Source organism: Cibotium barometz, chromosome 2 (assembly GCF_041138505.1).
Source record: "Cibotium barometz isolate CiBa-2024 chromosome 2, ASM4113850v1, whole genome shotgun sequence".
Taxonomy (NCBI): Eukaryota; Viridiplantae; Streptophyta; class Polypodiopsida; order Cyatheales; family Cibotiaceae; genus Cibotium; species Cibotium barometz.
This window is the reverse complement of record NC_141047.1, coordinates 68368033-68390013: the sequence shown is the minus strand read 5'-3', so window position 1 is coordinate 68390013 and position 21981 is coordinate 68368033. Positions and strand designations below refer to the sequence as shown.

At 47.8% G+C, this 21981-nt stretch overlaps 1 protein-coding gene across 1 annotated transcript in view; it reads right to left on the bottom strand.

Annotated features, from left to right (window-relative positions):
* The window catches only part of LOC147641396 (5'-adenylylsulfate reductase-like 3), a 70111-nt gene that overhangs the window by 35248 nt on the left and 12882 nt on the right, over positions 1-21981 (bottom strand). The gene's annotated exons all lie outside the window — the stretch shown is intronic.

The following is a 21981-nucleotide window of genomic DNA, read 5'->3' as shown; positions in this document are numbered from 1 at the left end:
GTGCCTATTGTTGTACCCTGAGGGGTTTTTCCCCCCGTTTTTCAGCCGTGATACTATGTAATTGCCATTTTGGCATTTTGAGTAATATGAATGGGTCAAAGCCCGGTGGTTTCTTAATTTATTTATTTTTAAAAAAAAAGAGAGAGAGAAAGAAAGAAAGAAAGAAAGATTTTATTAACGTCTTCCAAAAGACCGAACTCGGCCTATGAGAAATCGGAGTACCTGTATGGGGTATCCTCTGTCATCCCAACAAAATAAAAAAGTACTGAACAAAAAAGCTGAATCTCAGTGTGTAGGGGATAGAGCTCTACTACTAGGAGAATGCAAAGCTATATGCATGGAGTATACCATCATGATATGCAACCTAGCTAGCTCCATCCTGTACCATACTGGGGGTATAAAATGGTTTACATCAGTGAAGAGGGCGTCCACAGCTCCCTGAAGAACATGCCTAGGTGTGCTCTGAAGCGAGCCAGTCGCTCCGCACCCTCTCTGTGAAACTGAGCTCTGATCTCTGTCATCTCTCTCTGGTATAGGCGTGGTGTCCGAAAGCCAGGTGTCCTCTGTCTCCTGCGGGCTCTAAGTGTCTCTGCTCTCTGGAGAGTAATTCCCTGCAGTTTAGGGGCTGGGAGGGGGATGGATCTCTGAAAAAATGTAGTAATCTGTCTGTGTCGCCCCCCCTCTGGAGCTGTCTGCTGTAATAATGTCTCTCTGTGGCGTTGTATGTCTAGAATGTATCTCCCCAGTATGCGCTGGTCTGCTGCCTCAAAGATCTGGCGTAGGGAATGTGGCTCTCTGAATAAAATGGGATCTCTCTCTCTCATGGTTGTATATGCTCTGCATCTGCATACATAATGATCCTCACTCTCCACCTCCTCTCTGCACAATCTGCATACCCTCTCCTCTCGGGGGATCCGTGCTGCTCTGCCAATCTCAATCTCCAATCGGTGTGATGAAACTCTGAGCTGACCAATAGCCACTCGGGAGCCGTGTGGTAAAAAGCCCTCCATGTATCTAGGCCTCTCTATAAATCCATCATCAGTGATACTCATGAAGTGATCTCTGTAGTATAGCATCTTCGGTGGAAGAGGCTGTGTAGGCGATATCCATGTCTCTCATGTATAGAGCTGCCATAGATCCTGTCTCAATACTCTGTTCCTCTCACTATGAGAGAGACGGATATGTGGTGCATCCTTGTCATACTGGAATGGTGGTAGATGATCCATGTCTAGGCCATGCTGTGAGAACCAATGTGTGACCTGTGCATACCATGATCCTCTGTCTCCTGCCTCAGTCAGCTGTCTAGATGCCTCAAAAGCTCTGTATGATAATCTGTCCTGTGGCATCTCTTTGAATCTGTCTAGCAGGCATATAGTCTGAAATATGGCCTCTACCATCATAGGAGGCGCAACAAACTCTGCTCGGATAATGTCATGAGGTACTGACAGTTTGCTGCGTATCATGCGTGCCATCATGAGGGCCTATGGTCTCTCTATCTGTGTCCACCAATGGGTAGCAAGGCCTGGCGCCCATACTGCTGCTCCATACATCAATGCCGGTGTGACTAATGTGTCAAATAGCCACCCCTTCGTCTGGGGCTCCTGAAAATGCGCCTGGTGGCACTGTCTCTCTAGCATAGCCAATGCTGCATATCCCCGTGTCAATCCAGCTCTGGCTGCTGAACCCATGGTGAAGCGTGCGGCTGCTGCAGAGAAGGTAACCCCTAGGTACACGTATGATGTCACCACCTCCACCTGGCATCCTGCGAGAGTGAATGTCAGCCGACTCCTGCCCTGTCTCGATGTATGAAAGACCATAACCTTGGTTTTCCCAAGGTTCACAGTAAGACCCCTCTGTGTGCAGAAATCATCGAGTGCATGTAGATGCTACTGTAGACCACCTAGAGACTCAGACACTAATACAATATCATCAGCATAGAGCATAATATGTACTGAGGTACCTGCTAAATCAACTCCATCTCCGCCTCCCCGTGTAATGAAGTCAGCCACCTCATCAATGTATAACCCAAATAGCGTGGGGGAAAGTGGGCATCCTTGCTTCACACCAATGGTGCTAGCAATAGTCTCGGACATACCTCCTGGACATCTGACTCGCCCAAAAACCTGCTCATATAATGCATAGATGCCCCATGTCATATCTGCTGGTATGCCAAGAGACTGCAGGCACTGAAAGAGCCTCTCTCGTGGTACTGTGTCAAATGCCTTGCGGAAATCCACAAAGCAGCAATAGAGCTTTCTCTTCCTCACTCTGGCCTGATCAATCATACATCTCAAAGTGAATACATGGTCAGTGGTAGAGAAAGCTCTCCTGAAGCCCCTGCCCTTATGAGCGTAAACCTGCTCGCTCAGCATAACTGCACCATAGAGTTTGGCCAGCACGTGGCCAACCATAACCGTCCTGTAGTTGCTCGGATCGAGCATATCCCCTGTTTTGTGAATCGGCACAATGATGTGCATCGTCCACTCCGCAGGCAAACCCTCTGCTAGTGCCCTGTTAAACAGGTGTGCAAGAAAAGGAGCTAAAGAATCTACTGCATATATGAGATGCTCACCCTGCAGGCCCATATGGTCGGCGGCCCGTCCATGCTGTAGGCGGCGGATAGCTTCCTGTACCATCGAGTGGGTAAAGAAGCTAGCTGTGGTAGGTTGAGGCTCCTGTGGCCGAGGTATAGGTGGCTGCTGTGGGGCATGGTATAGACCCTCTGCATATGTGTGCCATGTCTGTGGGTCTGCAATAGGTGTCGGGGTCCGGGGCTCTCTGAAGTGCCGCCATGAGACAGGGCTATCTCTACTCATGAAGAAATGAAAGATCTCTAGCTCCTGTATCTCTGCGAAGGCTCGCCTTTTGCGGCGAGTAAGTCTCCTCATCTCTCTCCTCGACTCCTGCTCTGTGATGGCTCCCAAGGCTCTCTGTATGCGGACCCGTGAGTATAGGACTTAGGAGTGATGCCAGCTGGGCTGTAATGGTATCCATAGATGCCAGGGGATCCATGAGTAGGAGCCCATCCTCTACTCTGCCAGTGTATATGTCTGCCATGTCATGTGTGAAGTAGATGGTAGTGTGTGGCGTCGGTATGTGGGGGGCTGGTGCTACTGGTGATCCGGCTAGTGAAAATGCCAAGTATGTATGATCTGCCCCAATAGGACGAGGTGGAATGGAGAATGAGGTGACAAGCTGTGATGCCTCCAAAGACCCCATAATGTAGTCTACCACCGTGCCTCCGGTCCGTGTATGACCCCCATGTGGGAAGCATGTCAGCCCTCCTGATCCCGGCCACTGTAGCATCCCGTTATAAATAACGAGATGATGCCTGGCTCCCAACTCTAGTAAGTGGTCCCCATAATGTCCTCTGTCTGGTCCAGTGTCCTCTGATGCCCGACTAGCCCCTATCTCCTCTGGATCCACAGGGTGGAGGATCTCCATGTCATTTACACCTCACACTGTCTGCTCTGTGTGTGGGCATTGAAGTCGACCGTAAGAAATACTTCCCCTAGTGTAGAATAATGCATAATCTCCTCTGACAGACAAGTGTATGGCGAGGCTCCTGTCTCCTCCTCCTGTGGCATGTCCTCTGTAATGACATAGGAGGATCCTGATGGAGAAAAGTAACATAGAGCTATGTATATAACCCTGTCCTATCAGAGCTGTAAGCTGATCCACATGTATCTGGCCTCTGGATCCTGTGCTACCACTCTCAGTCTCCCCTATAGCTCCCGTCTGAATAGGACTGCTACTCCCCTCGACCCTCTCGAGGTACCCTGGCGTGTGGTCCTCCTGTATGGTGACTCCCACTGGAATCCCTCTACTCGAGGTAGCCCTCTCTCTGGGCTCTGATGTGTCTCTGTCAGAAGTATGATGTCTCTCCCCACCATAACATGCTCCAGTCGTCCAGGCTGCACCCATAGTGAACCATTTCAGTTCCATACTGCTATATGTATCTCTGTCAGTGGCCTGGTCTGTGTCCCATAGGCCCCAAACCGCTAATCCATGGGCCAGCCATCAATGATGACCCGACCATCTCGATAGAAGGTCTTCTTGCCTTCTCTCCTCGCGTGTAAGACTCGTGGCATGCAAGTTCTCCTATGCTCAAGCTGCATCCTCGTGAGATCATCATCCAAGAAAATAGAAGCTCCCTCTAAACCCCGTAGTATGACCCTCTTCCTCATGAAGGTGACCCTCTCCATCTCTCCTACAAACTGTAGGATGAGGGCTCGCTTGCGTGTTGAGTCTTTCCTGGCTCTCCATGCTAGGAGGGTGCTCTTCCTTGTAGCCGAGCTTCATGCATAGAAGCTGTCCATCTTTCTCGGGAGTGGAGAGTCGGGTGTCTCGGCTATACCTGTGACTCGAATGTTGAGGCGGCGGGCATGCCTCATCTTCTCCTCCTCAATGGTGGTGTGAATGATTTGGTGTTCTTCCCTTTGAGTCTCCTCCCTCACTTCTTTACGGATGTTCTTCTTCACCACCTCGACCCATCCTGACTGCTTGGCTTCAAGCTTTCCCTCCATGTCCTTTGTGATCTCCTTGGAGATCTCTTCTTTCATGGCCGTGAGAGTATTGTCATTGATCTCTCCTTCTTCCTTCTCAGCATTCTTGATGGCTACCATTTCCACTTTCAATGCACTCACCTCCTCCTTGAGTGCCGTGTTCTCTTGTTCGAGGTTCGTGACCCGTGCTCTGAGAGAGAGAGGGAGAGAGAGAGAGAGAGAGAAATGAAATGAAATGATATATTAACGTCTTCAGAAGGCCAAAATGACCTATGAGACCAAAAAGGTTACAACAATTGGTGGATCTGAAACAATGTCTGTGTAAGAAAAGCTAAAAACAACTAAACAACTAACTGAAACTGAAACAACTATGAGGAAAAGTACGGTACTAGGAGCTCCTAATGGATAACATCTGGGAGGAAAACTCCAGCAACAAAGGTAAGCATCATACACATCACTATCCAAAGATGTCTCTCATCGATCGATGGCGGATATCCTCAATGTCCTCCATGGTGAGTACTTTGACTGGATGTCTCCCATGCCGTGCTAGCATGGTCCTGATCCTCTGTTGTAGTCTCCGCCGATGTCGAGATGGACCTCTCATCTTGGGGCGCCTGGACCGCCCCAGCTCTATAGCCCGATCAATCAGTGTACCTTTGGTGCGGCTATACTCTGGGGCTATCTGCAATGCCTGCTGGCCTGACTGCTCAATCTCTGGTCGAAAGAAGAGAGAGAGAGAGAGAGAGAGATTTCAAGTGTTTGTTAAAAAATGACAAACTTTACGAAGATACTCTCCAAGTTTAGAATTTCTACTTCCGTGTCGACTATTCTTCTCCCTCTCTCTCTCTATATATATATATGTATACATATATATATCACTCTCTTTCTTTAAAATTGTTTGTGCCTCAGCTTCTACCCACACAACTCAATACTGTCAGCAACCAACTTGCAATAGCTGTGCTGTGCGCTCTCGGGTAATTTGGATAAGTGCTCTCTCTTCTCATACTAGAGTTGCGTGCTTTGTGACTAGATAGAATTGTCTCCCCTCTCTCTCTCTCTTTCTCTCTCTCTCAGTTCTTCGAAGTCGTATACTTGGATTGTTCTTTTGATTGTTACTTATCACCCTTCTCCTAGTCTTTCTTGTCTCAATTTTTCTTTGATTGAACCCCATGGACAACTGTTCATGCTGTCTAATTTTTGCGATGGCACATAGCTTTCTAGAATTTCTGCTAAATGTTAAAAACCGTCTACAATTAATTTAGTTTTATGGCTTTTGTCCCCTGCTCACGGTCTGCAAATCCTCGCATTAATGTAAATGGCTGCTTTGACAAGCATAGAAGGGACATGCAAGTCAAAGAAGGTGATTGGGTTTTGCTGAAATTTGAGAAGGCTAGGCTTCCGAAGAGGCCAGGACGAGAAGGATCATATCCTAAGCTTTCTCCTCACTATTATGGACCCTTCAAGGTGATTCAAAAGATCAATGAAGTGTCCTACAGGCTTGCTTTACCTAGTCATTGGAAGATTCACAATGCATTTCATGTGAGTCTTTTCTGGAAATATGTCGGGCCAGATCCTGACGAGCCTGTCACAGAAGATCCGCCAGAGATTGATGAGCTTGAGGAGATCCTCCAGCCAGAACATATTGTCTTTCACAAGGAGCGAAAGCTACCTGCAAGAAAGCTTTCCAGGAGATACCTTGTGAAGTTCAAAAATTGTTTGCCCATTGATGCAAAGTGGGTAAATGAGGATTATTTTGTTGACTACCCACAGTTCTTGCAGGCATATCTTGAGGCTTTCAATTGAGGACAACTCTTTAGAAGCCCGAGGGGATGTCACCAATTGGCCGACCATTTGGTCCATCTCCAGATTTGTGTCTCGTTCACTTGAGGCCATGCCAGTGTCTCATGTGAAGGGGCCAATATTTTTGCATAACATGGACGGGAGCCAGACTGGTGCCACCCGTGTATGACCCGGACTGTGTTCTATCCATGGGATTGTCACGCCATGGAAGAGCCAGTATTTGTGTCGTGTCTTGCCTATGGAATTGTCACTCCATAGGGAGGCTCGTGCCTGGATCTGTGTCTTACCTATGGGACTGTCACTCCATAGGAAGACCGGGATTTATGTTTTCTGTCGTGCCATCGTTGTGCCCGACAGATGTTTAGTACTTGTTCCATGAACGGGAGATATGTCCATGATACTGCTTGCACATGCATTCATGTTTTGCATGTTTGGAACTATTTTCGCATGACTTGTATTTTTGTGTTTGCCTGTTTGACGTGTCACTTACTAAGCAGGGACGCCTAGTCGTGCAGTTTGCTCTGTCTTCTGACGAGTTTTGTTCCGTGTGAACAGGTGGTAAGTATATTGCACTTGTTTATTTTATAGCATTCTTTTTAACCTTTGTTTTTATAAGGTTGCAGGTTCACACTCATTAATGAGTGGACACCCTCCCCAAATCTTACTTGGTGTCCTTGGTAGGGTGGGCACCCACGTTTGAGTCATGAAGGGTAAAGGGAACCTCTTATGTGTGGGGGTGGGTGCATGGCCACCTACCCACCCCCCACCTTGGAACTCGCCGCCTCCATGCAAGCTAGGGGGGCTGGCCAGCTGTTGGACGTATGCCCTCTCCAACACCTACATGTGGACGACCACCTCACCAGCTTGGGGATAGGACTGTGCAGGCAATCATCTCTTCTCCGCTTGCCCTCAGGTTGCTGCACTTCCCTCCACAGGCGGCTGCGCCAGATAGCAGGCGGCTGCACACACCCCTCTGCAGGCGGCTACGCCCCCCCCTCCTCAGGCGGCTGCGCTCCCCTCTACAGGCGACTACTCCCCCCCCCTCCCTCAGGCGACTGCTCTCCCCTCTACAGGCGGCTATGCCCCCCCTCCTCAAGCGGCTGCGCTCCCCTCTACAAGCGGCTGCACAGGCGGCTACGCCCTCCTCCACAGGCGGCTGCGCTCCCCTCTACAAGCGGCTGCACAGGCGGCTGCGCCCTCCTCCATAGGCGGAGGCACAGGCGGCTGCGCCCAGGCCTCCTCTCCACTCTGCTGGCGGCTGCGCTCAGATCTCCAGGCGGCTACGTACTCTTCTCTCTTGCCAGTAGGCTGCTGCGCCCTGGTGTCCATCTCTAGTAGCTGCACTTAGACACCTCAGGTATTTGTCTTCCACTAGCGAGCTACAGGTAAGTGGATTGAGATTTAAGTAAAGGACTTTGATGTAAATCTGATAAGGGTTACTCTCTGCTGCTAACACCCGTTCCGTGCCGGGTAGTCCAAGCTTCGGGAGAACCACGGTCCATGGGTGCCGAGATCAGGAGAGCTAGGCGTTAGTACGGGAGCGCCTGTTTGTGCGTGGTCCTGGAACACCAGTGGGGCGCTCTCTGCGGATTACAATGAAGGCACAGGACCGTAGAGACTAGACTACTCAAGTGGACTGCTCCCCTTCGAACATCTACTTTGAGTCTCTTGTTTGGTAACTGTATTCATCTCAGTTGTACATGTACATCATCTGGTTCATTGAACCCATGGAGCATTGTATCTTTTAAATACTCCCAATATTCTTTTTGGCTCCCTTTATTTGGGATGCATTGGACTTATGGAACTCATGGTTCACTTACCTTGTGTAGTGTTCTCTTGTCCTACGTGCTCTCTTGAAGATTGTTTCTACCATGTGTGGGTGGAACAATAGAGAGCAGATGGAAGGGAACATGGGCACTTCAAAGGCTAGTGTCGAGCAGAACATGCCGTGTGTAGTGTTCTCTTGTCCTACATGCTCTCTTGAAGATTGTTTCTACCATATCTGGGTGGAACAATAGAGAGCAGATGGAAGGGAACATGGGCACTTGAGAGGGTAGTGTCAGTTGGTGGCCGAAATGCCTACAAACTATTGGTGGCCGAAATGCCTATAAACTATGTGTAGCAGAAATGCTTATGGAACACCAAGTTATCTATGCCTGCGAGTGATTGTTTTATCTTGTTACTTGAGCCCACCTCTCATCCAAGGTGTGTAGTCAGAGTACCAACACGGAGTGCAAGTCGTAAAGTGGACATGACGCCTGGTTGGCACGGGACTTATCTCTGTTGCCAAGGGTCATGTGGACCGATGCCTTGTTGGCAGGAGACTTACTTTGTCTCGCCCATTTACTTGGGACATGGATTATGATATCTGGACTTATGGAGACTTATTTAGTCTAACCCATTTCTTTGGGACATGGATTCTTCAGTTATATTGGATTTTTGAGACTGTCTCGTCTCGCCCACTCAATGGGACATGATTATAACTTGAATATATAGCTTGAAGCTTAAAGTTGCGGACAACTTTTAAGAAGCTGGGGAGGGGACATAAAGAATAAGTACCCACACGGAGGTATATGGATTATATTGTTGGCTCGGCATTTCTACAGCCTGTGTTCCGGCTTGGTTGCCTCGTGTTGGGCTGTGTTATGGCATTTGTATATAGATAATCCGGCATCTCCCGTGCGGAGAGTAAGGCCCTCAAAGCTTGTACATGATATTATTCTCCTTGGGTAATAAAATACTCCAAAGGGGGAGGGGGGGGGGGGGGAGTCGGCCCATTCCGGCCTCTATGCGGTGTCACACGTGCAAGCTCCATTTTCAGCATTTGTGGATGTTTTATCGCTTTTATGTTTTATGCAAAGTGATGATGGATATGTGTTAAGGCTGTGGCCATGTTTAAATGTTTTAATATGCATTGATTGTATCAACAAGTGTGTCAAAGGCCCTAGTCCCCCGGGCACTGCCGCCGCGAGTTACAGTGGGAGCTAGGCTCACCACGGAAGCTGTGGAGGCTGCAGCGGCGGTCTTTGGAGTCTTCTTAGGACACTCCCGAGAAGTATGTCCTTGTGTATGACAAAAGAAACATCTACCCTCCTTGTACTGAGAAATCTCCTCGGCACTCAACTTGCCACCTGTCTTGCCTGCCTCCGCTTTCTGGTCTGGAGTAAGCTTAGACGCATTGTTCAAGTTCTTGGAGCCAGAGGCTCCCGTGCTCTGTCCTTTTCCCCCCGAGGCGGTGGCCTTGGGAGTAGCCGGTGGGAAGTCTTGGGCTTACCACCATTATGCTTCATTTCTGCACTCTGCGCAAGCGAGAGTGCGTCTTCGAAGGTGGCTGGCCTAAACATACACACCTCCCATTGGATTTGCGTGTCAAGGCCATACAAAAACTGCTCTTTCTTGTTCGAATCAAATAAGCCTAATTGCAAACACAAAGTCGAAATTATATTGGCAAACTGAAGGGCTGCTTGCGAGTTCTGACGCGCTCCCCTGAACTCGTCTTCGAGTTGCTCAAGGTAGTGGGGCGGTAGAAACCGCTGCTTAAGGTCGCGGACAAACTCGTCCCACACATAAGCTGCCATACCTAATCTGGTGTGGGCATGAGCCCACTGAGTCCACCAAGGAATGGCCTCACCTTCTAAGTACCAACTGGCTAAGATCCATAGTTACCGCGGAACGGCGTTCCGCCTTCCTGGAACGCCGCTCCGAAGCGCAAGGCGTGCCCGGAACGTGGAAACGGGAGCCGGAACAGAGCGCTTGCCGGGGAACGTGGCGGAATGCGTGTCGGAACGCCGGAACGCTAGGGCGGAACGCACGTTCCGAGCGTTCCGAAAAAGTGTACTTTCGCTAAGTCGCCGGCGGCCGTTTTTTCCCAGCGTAGGGCTCTTTTTCGCTTCTGCGCCTGCTGCTTGAGTGCTCTCCCTACCACTCCACCCTTCCCCTTGGCTGCCCCACACTCTCCATTCCACCTCCTACCCCACCCTTCCTCTTCGCTGCCCCACACTCTCCCTACCTTGAGCCTTGGCTGCCCCACAGTGCACACTCTCCCTACCTCCTCTTGGCCCCTCCTCTAGGCTCTTGGGCCTTGGCAAGTTGGCCCCTTCTTTTGCTCGGGTGGCACTCGTGACTCGAGTCTTGAGCACTCAGCAGGTAAGATTTAAAATTTACGCAATGAACATTGGATTTTGGAGATTCTAGTTTGCTGCGTTTTTTTCCACTTTGTGGACACTTTACTTATGTCTCATGCAAGGGCATTTTGCATGTTTTTTTAATTTTCAGCCATTTATCAATTTCAATGGCACCTCCTCGTGGCATAGATGCAGAAAACAGATCCCCTTGGTGGAATGAGGTGGATCTTGTGTCCAAATATGATAGTGCAAGAGGAGGAGGGTCACGCAAGTGGAAGTGCCACTTTTGTGGATCCATTAAGACTGGAGGCACGGATCGTGTGCGAGCCCATTTGTTGGGGGTTAGAGGCAAAGGCATTTCGGTTTGCCCTACAGTGTCAGGAGCAGATATCATACGATTGCAGGCACTTGCAGATAGACTTGATGCAGCAGGGAGTCGGCCCTCTGTTCTTGATCCTCGAGGTACATCATCATCAGCTACACCTGCAGGCGTGGCATCTTCAGCGAGTGCATCTACCCCATTATTTGGGGCTGCTCCACAGCCATCCGCACATGGAACAAATGCTTCCCAGACCCAGGCTTCACGAGGTCTAGTGCAGGCTAGTCTTGTGGCATCATGGCACCCTGGGAGGAGGGCACAAGTAGATGCATCAGTGGCACGGTTTTTTTTATGCTGCAGATGTTCCTTTGGTAAAGGCCCGCAACCCATACTTTGCAGATATGGTGAAGGAGATTGCTTCTTTCGGACCTGGCTATGCTCCACCTTCATCCGAGACATTGCGCACTACACTTCTAGCCACAGAGAGGACGGCCATAGAGGATGCCTTGGGACCCATTCAGGATGTATGGCGTAGATGTGGCGTCACTATCATGGGTGATGGTTGGAGTGACACCAAGAGCCGCTCCATTCAGGGTATCCTTGCCTACTCCAGAGGATGTAGCTTTTTTATTAAAGCTATTGACAATTCAGAGGCGGGCAAAACTGCAGAGAGATTGGCAAATATTTGGAGTGAAGCCATTGAGTACATGGGTCCCAATAATGTCATCCAGTTTGTTTCTGATGGAGAGAACTCAAACAGGGCAGCAAGGAGGATCATTGAGGATAGGTACCCACATATTTGCTTCACTCCTTGCATGTCACATGGGCTCAACAATCTCCTCAAAGATATTGGTAAGATGCAGTGGGTGGAGCCTTCTATTGAAATGGGCAATCACATTGTTTCATTTATCACTCGCCACCACTACATTTTGGCTGTATTTCGACAGAGATCCCCAAAGGATCTCTTAAAGTATTCAGATACACGCTTTGCATATAATTTCCTTATGCTAAAGCGTCTTTTTGAAGTGAAGAATCATTTGAGGCAGCTTGTAGTTTGTGAGGAGTGGGATGCATGGCGAGAGCGTACCTCAGTGGCAGGTATTCGATGCAGGTCCATTGTTCTTGATGACACTTTTTGGGACATTGTTGAGGTATTGTTGCAGGTTGTGCGGCCAATTATTCTTATGTTGAGGCTTCTTGATGGAGATGAGCCTTGCATTGGCAAGGTGTATGAGGGGATGGACAGGATGATTGAGAGAATCCTATCTCTACAGACTTTGGATGGGGGTAGGAGACAGGAGCTATCTCGTCTTGCAAAAGGCAGGTGGACAGAGTATCACTCTACATTAGAGGCTGCTGCATTTGTGGTGGATCCAGAATTTCAAGGCAAAGGACAAGAGACAGATGCAGAGGTTGTGCAGGGTTGGGAGGATATCTTGAGGAAGCTTGTACCCAGTGCAGATGATAGCAGGAGGGTTCGTGAAGACCTTTCCTTCTATCGAAAAAAGAGAGGCCTCTTCGCTTTGCAGGATGCACAGAATGATAGGTTCAAGATATCCAGTGCACGGTGGTGGGAGGATTATGGGGCAGATACACCATTGTTGCAAAGATTGGCCATTCGAGTGCTTAGCCAGGGTGCTAGCTCCTCGCCATGTGAGCGCTTATGGAGCAGTTTTGGGAACATTGCAAGCAAGAAGAGGAACAGGCTTGGTGTCCAGAAGGCAAATGACCTTGTATTTGTTAATGCAAACTTGCATTTGCTTAACAAGTTCAGGGTTGAGTGTACTCCAGAGCCATTTATTGGATTTTGCCTTGATCTTGATGACAATGATGGTGAGGATCAGCCAGAGGGAGAGGATGATGTGGAGCAGCATGAGGATGAGCAGATTGAGGGACAGCTTGGACAGGAGGATGAGATCTCACTTGCTGATGACTAGTCTTTGACTCACCAGTTACCTTGGCCCTTGAGGCTAGTTTTGTACTTGTCATGCGATGTAGTTTCTTTTTCAGTTTCTATATATCCACATGTGATGTACTTTCTTTTCAGTTTCTATTTGGAGTCTGGACTCTTCAAATTTTTAATGTTTAAGACTTTAAAGTTTAATCTTGGATATTTTAAATGTTTTGTCATTTTAGTCCTAAATGCCGACATGTCATATGACGTGGCGTTCCGCGACGTTCCCGATCCGCCCCCGTTCCCGTTCCCACTCCTGTTCCAGCATCCGACGTTCCCGGAACGTTCCCGTTCCGTGGTAACTATGCTAAGATCACTCTGTCAGTATCTGTCTTTCTAACTGCGGCAAAGTAAGCTTCAAACTGATGCAACCATGAATAAAGAGTTGTGGGGTCGAGTTTACCATTATACTTACTAAAGTTCATTTTCTTGGAAAAATGATTCGAGAGCGCCGCCGGTGTTCCACGCGTCGCATGGCTTCGTCTTCACGTTGTTGGATCTCCAATGCACGCATCTGCAACTCAAGCAAAGAGCTCGGCTGCGGTCGTGACCCCGCGAGAGAGTCCCTGTGTCGAGGATCTGGATTCTGGGATACGGAAGGAGAGGGAGGAGATGGAAAACGTGACGCTCGAGAACGGATACGCTCTTCCAGAGCCTGGATCTGCGCCTTCTGCTCTTCCAACTTGGTCGTCTGGGTCAACAATTACTCGCATCGTCTACTGGAACATCTCTGTAACACTCAAGCTTGGTGCCCTAGCTGGGCTGCCCGGTGCACTCTGGTCCCAAGGTTCTTGGTCTCTCGTCATCGAAGCTCGCCATAGCAGGAAAACGCACTTCCTTTCCAGAGCGCAATCTGACCATCCACATTGTGTGTGGGAGACGTCCGGAGGCTTCCGGAGGCTGAAAACCAACCGTCCTTCGAGGGACAGGAGTCACTCCGAAAGGGGTAGTCCACCGGCGTCTGAAAACCAACCACACGAGAGAGAGAAAATTCTGGTTTCTTTGCTAAATCTTTGCACATTTTGGGCTCCACCAACACCTCCCCAATAGTACGCATGGCCAATGGTAATAATTCCCACATAGTTGATGCAAAATCTGATTAGCTTGTGCAACTCAAAAGTCAAAAGCCACCTCATGGTTCTCTTCCTGAGGTGCATCAAGAATCAAGGTATCCTGAAGCATCTGACTAGCCTCCTTCCCTCCATGTTCACCTTCGATCAATCTCTGCCTTTTAGCCTAATCTTCAGTCTGTGGCTCTGGCCCTCCACCCTCAAACTTCTCTGCATATTCTGTTGAGACATGTGCCTCTACAAAATCCATATCTATGGTTCCTTGACTCATTTCCCTTGCTCAACACCAAAAATTAATGCTTCCACCAAAAGAAGGAGAAGAGTTATGTTTTAGCCCTGCAAACAAAGAGGAGAAGATCCACTGCCCGGATGGAAAATTTGTTTACATAAATGGCTCCAAAATAAATCAGTCCACGACTGGAAAAACAGCATTAAATGCTTAATAAATCTGCGCATATTTCCCTTGTTGGCTGGGCACTAGGCACATGGTCTTCTAGAGGCTTGGGCACTGTATACTTGCTATTTGGAGATTGGGCAGCCTGTATGGGCAGCCCCATACTTGCCCTACAGCCAACACAAGGCTGGATGACCTGTCGGCTACCCCTGGCATGCCCCTAGGGCTGTCCTACAGCCCTCCATGGCCTACCCATGGCTGGTGGGTACAGCCAGGACCTGCCTGGCCCTCATGGGGGTGGTTTTACACTATCCCCATGCCCACACAAGTACTTGGGGTAGCCCTATGGGCTGGCCCCTTTCCTATATGCAAACCCTAACTATCTACACAATGATTTGGCATCAAGTACCATACCAAATACCCAAAATCACTGACATCATTCCAGAGGGAGACTCACAGTGCAAACTGGCACTGTTTCATGTGCAGGACAATGCACACCTGACCTTGGACTTATTTGCAGGACAATGCACACCTGACCTCGGACGACTGGGATGGAACCCTGGCTGACTCGTCTCGGACTAGGCTCACATGGGACCAGTTTACCATCCCAAGTCCTGCACCTTCTGTACAGATATGTCTACGTGGCATCCAAGTGCAGGATGCACGTGACACACTGCTCATATTTGTGTAAGGACGGTCCCTTAGTCATAAACGCTACACTGGGAGACCTTTTGGTATTGCATTACCCATGTAGGTTCTTTTTTGGAGACAATTGGGAGATCCAACTGGGAGAGACACATCTCCATGTTCTGGTACCTCAAGCACTGTAGACTCCTCCCTCCCCAACCTTCCCTCACGTTCAAGCTTGAAGCTCCATAACTTGTAAGTGTTTTTTTAAAAAAAAACCATATTTTATCGTACAGTATCCGAAAATTTCATATCGCACCAAAAATTCCCGTACGGTATCGTATTTTCGTACCGTGACAACTATGCACATCATCATATGTCCGTACGACTGCATGGATCTGTACAGTCATACGGAACTATACGGCCATAACATTTCAAAAACCCTAAAAACTGCGTTTTGGAGGTTTTTATCGCCTGAAAAACATTAAAACAAGTTTTATATCAGTTTTCTTGCGATAAAGAGCTTTTCCATGGTTTTCTTCATCAACAAGGCTATAAGATGTCAGAATATGCAGCGGAGATGATGACAAAATCTGGAAACACAAGAGCAAGTGCAAAAAATAGACAGCAATGGAGAGAGATAGAGGGTGTAACTCTGCTCTATATACACAAGAAGATCCGCAAATACAAGATACAAATGACAAGGGGTTGTGGGGCCATTTTATATGGCCCCCAAGTAGCAGTCATCAGCCTGCTCCAAAGGCAGCCGACAGGCACAAAACTCCACGACCAGCCCTAAAGACCAATCGGCTAGCATTCACGAGTCAGCCAGCTGTTTGGGTAAAGGCATTATGCCCACCCTTATAGTGTGTACAAGCCCATAAGTTATAGTACATAGTACACTTAGTACTTTTAATGTACTAAGTGCACTATGTGTACTAGTGCAATATACATGTGTGATAGGGGAGTCACACACTCATCTTTGGTGAGTTGACTTATCCCCACAACTCTCTCTCTCTCTCTCTCTCTCTCCCTTGCTTCTCTCTGTGTATGTCTCCCACATGAATAACCTAACCCTAATTCTCTCTCACATTCAACTCGTATCAGAGCTGAGGCAAACAGAACTGCAGAGACCTGCTGAGCACAGCCTTCGAATCTCTCTGCTGCAGTAGCTTTCGTTTCACACAGCCTTCGAATCTCTGTGCAGTAGCTTTCGTTTCAGCACTGTAGTAACCTGCAGAAGCTGAGGTAGCGAGGAGGCCAGCGCATTCAACCTTAGCTACCTGTGCTAGGCGAAGCAGGCGGACACGTAACTGGCTGTGAACCAGAACGAGGCGCATACCTGGTGCGGTGAGCATGGACACGTAACTGGCTGTGAACCAGAACCAGGCGCATACCTCGCTACCCCGCTACCAGCGATAAGGAGCGTAAGGCTGCAACGCCTACGTGGTGGTGGTCCGCGTAAGTAGGCGAAGGCGACACGGGTCAGGCGAACACACAAAGCTTTTGTCGATGGCTGGCTACGAGGGGAACCCAGGCATTCAGGCGCATACCCAGGCGGGCACCCGTCAACAGCACATTCAACGGGCTTCTGGGCGCAGCGCTCATAGAAGGCCCCAGGAAATTCCTTTTTGTCGTGAATGGGCGGCCAATCAAGAGTTTTCGCTCCCACAACGCCTCGTTGCCCAACCATCCGTACAGCAGCAGGAGCAACAGCATCAACATCAACAAGAAGTGCCCCCCCCCCCCCCTTTTCTGCAACAGCATCAAAACAAAGAAATTCAGCCTGCAGATCAGAGAAATTCAAAAAATTAAGAGGTATTTGCCTTCAATTTTGGGAATTTCTTATCAATTCAATCAATTGAGCAGGTACAAGTGCCCAATTGCTCAATTTTAAGCAAAATTGGCAAAATTGGGTGACATTGGTCACAATCAGGATCAATTTGCAGGAAATTGGATGCTGAAATTTGGGGCTTTTGATGTAATTGTGCAATTAAGCAGTCATACATGCTGTATGATGTGAGAAATCGCACATTCGGGCAAAATTGCAGTGCAAATCAAGGGGCTTTTGTGCCGATTTGGTTGATTTGCATGCAGGCACTCGCAGTTGATGCTTTGGGCAATGTGTTGATGCCTGACAAGCACTCAATGTGCCTGTAAATCAAGGGGCTTTCATGTATTGGATGTATATGTGGCCAGGGGGAAGCATCGCGAAGACTCTGGATGCCTTCATGTGCATCAATGTACCATGTATGATCAGCAATTGATCTTAAATCAAGGGGCTTTTCAAGATTTTATGCTTGTTGAGCTTGGCAAAGCAGCAGGCAAGACTTTTATGTCTTGAATCCTCAAAAATCAGCTTGCAGTCAAGGGGCTTTTGCCCAATTTCTGTTCGGGACTGCTTTATGCAGTGTTCGGGACTGTAAAAGTCTGATTTTTACTCATTTGGACAGCCAGGAGAGCATTTATTGCTACTGTACCTGCAGGTATAGATTTGGCACAGCTTTGTGCAAGTTTTGGCATGGCTGCACATTGATTTGAGTGAGCAAAAGGTTCAATTTCAGCTGCTGTACTTGCCGGTACAGGTTTGGTACATCATTGGTGAGCACTTAGTAGTGCTGTACAGTACTTTGGAAGGGGAATAGAGCACATTTAAGATGCTGTCCTAAATCTACAGCAACCAGATTTTTGGTGATTTCATGACATAAAGTGGGAGTAGAGTTGCATTTGTGCTTCTGCAGTGGGAGATAAAGCTTGGGAGAATAACTGTGAGCACTTTGTGTGCTTTTGGTGCAGTGTTTGCACTTGCAGGGAGTCAGGCATTGACAGGTTGCATATTGCTATGGCAACCACAGGTGAGAGCTCTTCATTGCTTCACATCAAGAAGCTTGAAGGCTCACATAACTATGATATTTGGCAAACCCAGTGCTATAATGTGTTAGCACAAGCCTATCAAAGAAAGGGGTGTAATGCCCGCTTCTCTTACTGCTGAAGAGTGGGAAGATACGGATGAGCTGGCAAGATCTACTATCATGTTATCTGTGTCAGACTCTTTACTTTTCAGCATTCGTGAAGAGAAGACAGCTTGGGGAATGTGGCAGAGATTGCAGGACTTGTATGCCCAGCAAAGTGCCTCAAGCAAAGTGTATTGGTTGAAGAAACTCATAGGTCTTCAGATGAAGGAAGGGGCGTCTATGACAGCCCATCTAAATGAGTTTAATGGTATTGTCAACCAAGTTATAAATCAAAAGTTGACAATGGACGATGAGTTCAAAGCCACTTTTCTGTTATGCACTTTGCCAGAGAGTTGGGACACATTCAGGACAGCCACTAGCAATTCGAATGCTATGCTGTCATATGCAGATGTTGAGGGTGCTCTCCTTCAAGAGGAGATGAACAGGAAAAACAACTCTGTTGGAAAGTCCAATGCAATGAATGCACGTGGGAGATCCCAGCAAAGGGGTAAAAGCCAAGAACGGGAAAGGAGCAAGTCCCGCTCCAAAAAGGACTTGGAATGCCATTATTGTGGCAAGAAGGGACACATCAAAAAGCAATGCTACAAATGGAAAAATGATCAAAAGGAAAAGGGGAAAGGCAAAGACAAAGACAAAGATGAAGCCAAAGATGTAAAGCCAAAGGGCAAAAGTGGAGTCAAGATTGAAGAAATCAATGTGTCACATGCAGGTGACAGTGAAGATGAGGTCCTATTTACGTCTTCACTTGATGCCCATTCACTTCTTACAGGTGGTCATGGTATGCACTCATGGATCATTGATTCAGGTGCCTCCTTTCATGTCACAGGTTGCAGAGACTTGTTTGTCAATGAAGGAGTAGTTTATTTGGGTGATAACCATGCATGCAAGATTCTTGGCAGAGGTGATGTGAGGCTTGTGTTTTCAGATGGCTCACAGCTTATGCTCCATGATGTCAGGCATGTGCCTGAGATCAAGAAGAACCTGCTTTCTACTGGACAGCTTGATGATGCTGATTATGTTACCACATTTGGTCGTGGAAAGTGGAAGATTAGTAAGGGCTCACTGGTTGTTGCCAGAGGCTCTAAGGTGGACACTCTTTACTTCATGCATGCAGGTGTTTGTCACCATGCTAATGTAAATGCAACCGAGCTGCCGGAAATATCTATATGGCATAGCCGGTTGGGACACATGAGTGTCAAAGGAATGGAGCAATTGTCTCGTTTGGGTTACTTGCCTTCTCTAAAGTTTTCAAGTTTTCAGTTTTGTGAGCATTGTATATATGGTAGGCAACTACAGTGCCCCCACAAGAAAGCTCTTGGACAGAAAGATGCTCAGTTAGAGCTTGTGCATACAGATGTATGTGAGATGCCTCAGCTTTCTTTGGGAGGGGCAAAATATTTTGTGTCTTTTATTGATGATGCCACACGCAAGGTGTGGGTTTATCCTCTTCGTTTGAAGAGTGATACATTCTCAGTGTTTCAGAAGTTTGTCGCTCTTGTTGAGAATCAAATTGGCAAAACACTGAAGACTTTGCGTTCCGACAATGGTGAAGAGTATATGTCCAAACAGTTTCAGGACTTTTGTGATGCTAAAGGCATCAAGAGGGAGCTCTCTACTCCTTATGATCCTCCACAAAACGGGACAGCAGAGAGGATGAACAGGACCATTCAGGAGAAGGTCCGTTCTATGTTGTCACATGCTGCATTACCTCATGGTTTTTGGGCTGAAGCTGTTATGACAGCCGTTCATCTTATAAACAGGTCACCTAACACGAGGCTTGGTGGGAAAGTGCAAGAGGAAGTATGGACAGGGAAGCCTCCGTCATACAAGCACTTGAGAGGTTTGGTTGCGTTGCGTACATGCACATACGCAGGGAAATGCGCACCAAACTTGATCCTAAGTCTCACAAATGCATATTCCTAGGATATGGTGACAGAGGTGAAATGGGGTATAGACTTTGGGATCCCGTGAATAGAAAGATCATACGCAGCAATGATGTCATTTTTTATGAAACATGCATGTATAAGGAGCCTGCAAGGCAACAGGAGCCTAGCAGAGTCATCTTTGATGATGATGGACATCATGGACAACAACCAAGGGCTGTAAATCAGCCATTACAGCAGCAAAACCAGCCCTTAAATGGTGCTGAAAATGGTCCAAATGGACAGCCAGAGATGGCAGAAGATATCCCTATGGATATACCACAGTTAGAGGAGATACCGGGCATGATATTTCAGCCTTATGGCATGGAACAGGAGCCACCAATGGGTGATATGCAGGCTGGACAGCAACCTGCAAATGATGGTCATTGGGTACGGAGGTCCACAAGACCCTCCAGAGCCCCTGACAGGTTTGTTCCAGGGGTTGACTACTTGATGCTCACTGACTGTGGGGAGCCCTCATGTTATAAGGAGGCTTTACAGAGGGCAGACAAGGCTCTTTGGGAGCGTGCCATGAAGTCAGAGATGGATTCTCTGCACAAAAATGGAACATGGAAGTTGGTGCATTTGCCTGCAGGCAAGAAGGTTTTGCCATGCAAATGGGTATACAGGCTCAAAGTTGCACCAGATGCAAAGCCAAGATACAAAGCCAGGTTAGTGGCTAAGGGCTTCAAGCAGGAATATGGTGTGGACTTTGAGTAGATCTTCTCTCCAGTGGTCAAAATGACCACACTTAGAGCTGTGTTAGCTTTGGTTGCACATGATGATCTGGACTTGATTCAGATGGAAGTGAAGACTGCTTTTCTTCACGGTGATCTCCATGAGGAGATATATATGCAACAGCCAGAGGGTTATGCAGTGAGTGGAAAGGAGAAGCTTGTATGCAAGCTGAAAAAGAGTCTTTATGGGCTCAAACAGGCACCAAGGGAATGGTATCACAAATTTGATACATTCATGAAATCCCAGAAATTCAGGAGAAGTGACATAGATCACTGCTTATACACCAAGAAAGCTTTGGATGGCAGTCTATTGATCCTCATCTTGTATGTTGATGATATGTTGATTGCCGGGAAATCTCGTAAGGAGATGGATACCTTGAAGCAGAGGCTGCATCAAACCTTTGATATGAAGGATTTGGGTGATGCAAATCACATTTTGGGTATGCGGATACTTCGGGACAGAAATCACCATGTGTTGTATTTGTCTCAGAAGGAATACATTGGCAAAGTTTTGCAGAGGTTCAATATGGACGGGGGGAAGAAGACTAGTACTCCTTTGCCTCCATATGTGAAACTCAGTGCTATGGACAGCCCACAGTCAGATAGTGGCAGGGCTGATATGGCCAAGATTCCGTATGCTTCAGCTTGTGGCAGTCTCATGTATGCCATGGTTGCTACTAGGCCGGACATTGCATTTGCAGTGGGAGTGGTTTCTAGATACATGGCCAACCCTGGCAAGAAGCATTGGGAAGCAGTGAAAGGTGTCATGAGATACCTGAAGGGCACACAGGATATGTGCATATGTTTTGGCAAACACGATGCATTAGTGCATGGTTACACGGATTCGGATTCTACAGGTCATCCAGATAACCGGAAGTCTACTACCGGTTATGTGTTTACATTCACAGGAGGTGCTGTGTCATGGATATCCAGGATGCAGAAGTGCACAGCCTTATCTACTACAGAGGCCGAGTATATTGCAGCCACAGAGGCTTGCAAGGAGGCATTATGGCTATCTCGGTTAGTGGTTGATTTGGGTTATATAGGGGATATTCCATTGTTGCATTGTGACAGTCAGAGTGCCATCCAGTTGGCAAAGAACCCTGTCTTTCATGCAAAGACGAAGCATGTGGATGTGAAGTATCACTTCATCAGAGAGGTGATAGAGAACAAGCAAATTCAGCTTGTTAAGATTCATACGGATGACAACCCGGCTGATCTGTTGACAAAGAGTTTACCTCCGGAGCGGTTTGCTCATTGCAGACACTTGATGGGCATTGGATGAGGCCAGTTTCAGCCTTGATATGGCCTTGTATATTATCATGTACATGCTGATTTTTTCTTTTCCTTCATTTAAGGGCACTTTGCCTTTAAGTGGGAGGTTGTTGAGGTAAAGGCATTATGCCCACCCTTATAGTGTGTACAAGCCCATAAGTTATAGTACATAGTACACTTAGTACTTTTAATGTACTAAGTGCACTATGTGTACTAGTGCAATATACATGTGTGATAGGGGAGTCACACACTCATCTTTGGTGAGTTGACTTATCCCCA